A 3,715-nucleotide genomic window follows, 5' to 3' on the forward strand; every position below is an offset into this window, starting at 1 on the left:
ATAGATGACACAATAAAACATATTAATAATAGCATTATAGCAAAGAAAGATTTTACTTTGTTCGTTGACCGCTGATCGTAATATACGGTACTTCCACGCCCTCTCCATCTTACATTAAAGGTTCTGCCACAGCATAGACCCCCATCTAGGATACTATTAAGCCCTAAAAAGGATGCAAAAAATAAAATCAGGCACAAGGAGTGATTGATAATGACTAGAAATAAGAGATAATTTACAACAAAAATATGTATTATGTAAATAACTTACAACAAATTTGTTCAAAATTATTCTTGATTGAGGTATATCTTTTTTATTTTTCTTGACGGCGTCAAGCACATAGAAGGCCTTCTTCTTAACATCGGCAATCCACAACTATCAATGTCCTCCATGGCAAACCGGTACAAACAGCTGGTGTTTTGAAAAATGATAGAATATTTCAGTCTAAATGATAGCAAGCGACAGAATTGTCAAAGAAGTTTTAGAAATCATAACTTACAAATGGATGCGATGCTAGTTTTCTTTTGTAAAAAAAAAAGGGAGGTAGTCCTATATTGAGTGATCTGGTAGGCCTTCTTAGTGTTTGGATCAATGTAGTCTTCATTATGGAGTCCCAACATTAAACTCTGCAAAATGAACCTTAGTTAAATCACAAATAAACCGAATTACTTCAGAGTTGAACTAGCAGCCACATACATTCAATCAGCAAAAAAATATATTTCAATTCATTTTTGCATGCAAAAGAACTCAATTAAACAAACAGATGAACCAAATTTCTTAAGGAATAATAGATTTTGTGAATACTTAGCAGTAGTATGATGTGAACCTAACTCAATTCACAAACGAAAAACTAAATTAACAGATGAACCGAATTATTTATCAGAACCAATAAATTACTTAAGGAATAAAAAATTTAGTTTACCACATTATCCATCGGCACGCAGTATATTTCTTCCTCAAATCGTTGACATTTTTTGTTGTTGAGAAGCATACACATTGCATTGACTACCTATAGGAAGGAAATTTATTAGATATATGGGTATAAAAGTTTTTAGAAAAATCATTAATGTTAATGTAATAGGCGAAGAATTTACCGTATTTTCTACATCTTGTCCGGGTGTGAGAGACATGAAGTGGAATCTAGCCCCCTCTAAATGCGGTTCATGGTCCAACGTGAATATCGTTTCATACTCATTGGTTGTATCTTTGTAAATCTTTAATTGTGTCATCCAATGATAACACTTCTCCATCAGCTCCTCTGTTATTTCTTTTTCTTTCTCTGGAGTCTTGTACCCTTCAAGGGTGCTCAAACTTAGCTCCACACTGGTTCCCTCAACAAATTGTAATGCTACTGCCACCCCAGCGTCCATCACCGCGTCTGCCAACATTTCTAATTGTGTTACAGTTGGTTGAGAGTTTGGGAGACTTGGTTGAGAGGTTGGGGGACTTATGCCAAGGCTGAAGGAATGTGCATCATCTTTCCAATACCAAAGATGGGAAGAACTGCAAGACAATAGAGAAAAGTTTTAAGTAATAATCCAAAAACATTATGATATAACATCAAAACTAATAAAAAGGATATTAATTAAAACTTACACATTTAGTGGAGGTTCTTGCTCTGTTTGCCTTGTGGAAGATTTTTTGCAGGCCTGGTGTAGGGTTTTAGAGGGCAGCTGTAATAAACAGAAAAGAGTCCAATAATGAACTGAATTTACTTCATATTTGAATTAGCAGTAAAAAAGCTCATTCATCAAGAAGAACATATCTAATCCATTTTCGGATTCAAATAAACCTCAAATAAATGAAATAATAAACCGAATTTACTTCATATTTAAATAAGTAGTAATTTAGACTCAATTATAAAAAAACACCACAAATAAAATATAAATAATTTGAACAAGTTCTATTATTAAAAAATTGGATACTATTTTCTTATTGAAAGATCTTGGGCAACTTAGTTATTTCTTGGGAATTGAAGTTCAATGACAAAAACAAGGACAATTACACTTATCCCAAACAAAATATAAATGATTTACTCTCAAATTTTGGTATGGTAGAGCCAAGTTCAATGCCAACACTAAGTCACTAATGATATCATCATTACAATTATTGTCTTTTGTCTTTGAAACATTTGAGGACCCTAAACTCTATAAGTAGTGGGTTGTACTCTACAATATCGACTGGATTTGTCTTTTGCAGTTAGCAAGGTTAGCTAATTTATACATTGTCTCTTGTTAGCACACTACTGTGAAAAGAATATTATGATACTTACAAGGAAAAAAAGAGATGGATTAACTCTCTACAAGTATATTGACGATAGGCTTCATGGGTTTGTTGATTCTGATTGGATCTCAGATTTAGAGGATCAAAAATCAATTTCAGGATTCTGCATCTTCTTAGGCACTGATTTAATTTTTTGGTCTTGTAGAAAACAATTAACAATAAGCATATATTTTATGACCATATGAGCATTGTATTACTCACTGCTAATCGAGCGTTGCATGACAAGACAAAACACTTTCAACTTGATATTAAATTTGAGATAAGATAGCAAGTCGAGCATTACATGTTGTTCATATACCTCATTATGAATAAATTACTAATATCTTAACAAAATTCCCTACAGCAACCACATTTGACAAATTAAGGAGCAAATTTAGAGTAGTTTCAAGAAACAACTTAAGTTTGAGGAGACACCTATAGCCTATAGGATGTCACAGTTTTAAAGAAAATCAAGAAGAAAAGTTAGTTATATTGGTTGTTAGCTACCAGTTTTTGTAAAAGAGTCTAATATGTTAAGTTCAAGATTAATAATAGTTAAGCTATTATATAAGTTTTTCTTTTGGTAAGATGGATTGGATAACGGCCAATTTTAGATATTACAAATTTACGCACACTACACATTTACACACATATTTAAGGGTTCTATAAATATTAAAAAATATTCAAAAGCATGATTATAAATTTAAACTCATATTCTCCACCTACACATCAACATACCACGTCATTAGGCTGGTTGCTTTCTTATCAATTTATGTGCTAATTATTATTTTATATATATATATATATATATATATATATATATATATATATATATATATATTCTATACGTATATAATTAAATTATTTTATATTTATTTAATTTAATTTTAATTTTATACTCACTTTTTTTTATTTAATATTCTTTAGAATTTATATAATTATTAAAATAAGTATTAAATATTTTAATATTTATATTTACATATTAAAATATTAGTGAGTATATTTATTTTAAATTTTAATTTTAAAATTTTAACTATTTTATATTTTTAGCCAAAGAAAATAATGTTGTATAAAAATTGGGTTGTGCTACCATGTAGAAGGAAGATTCTTTCAACACATATAGAAACCACAGCGAAAATAGCATATCAATGCATGATAATAATAGAGTAGCAGCGTCAGTATAAGACCCATGCAATTGGAGTTTTGCAATTATATAATTAGTAGGCCCCACATATTTTTTTAATTTATGTCTAATGAGATTTATTAAATATTTAAATTTGCTAGTGATTACAATTAAAAACGGAGAGTTATTTATGTATAAAAATACAAAGATTCTTTTAGAAAAGTTATAAAATTTTAAATAAATTTCATTATACCATTTATCGCTAATAAATACCTACAAATAAAAATTATTAGTTCTTTTTACCTTTGCTAATGATAACGAAATGTAAGCTCT

The sequence above is a fragment of the Arachis ipaensis genome, chromosome B3 (genome assembly GCF_059453495.1).
Source record: "Arachis ipaensis isolate K30076 ecotype BB chromosome B3, ASM5945349v1, whole genome shotgun sequence".
NCBI classification, from domain to species: Eukaryota; Viridiplantae; Streptophyta; class Magnoliopsida; order Fabales; family Fabaceae; genus Arachis; species Arachis ipaensis.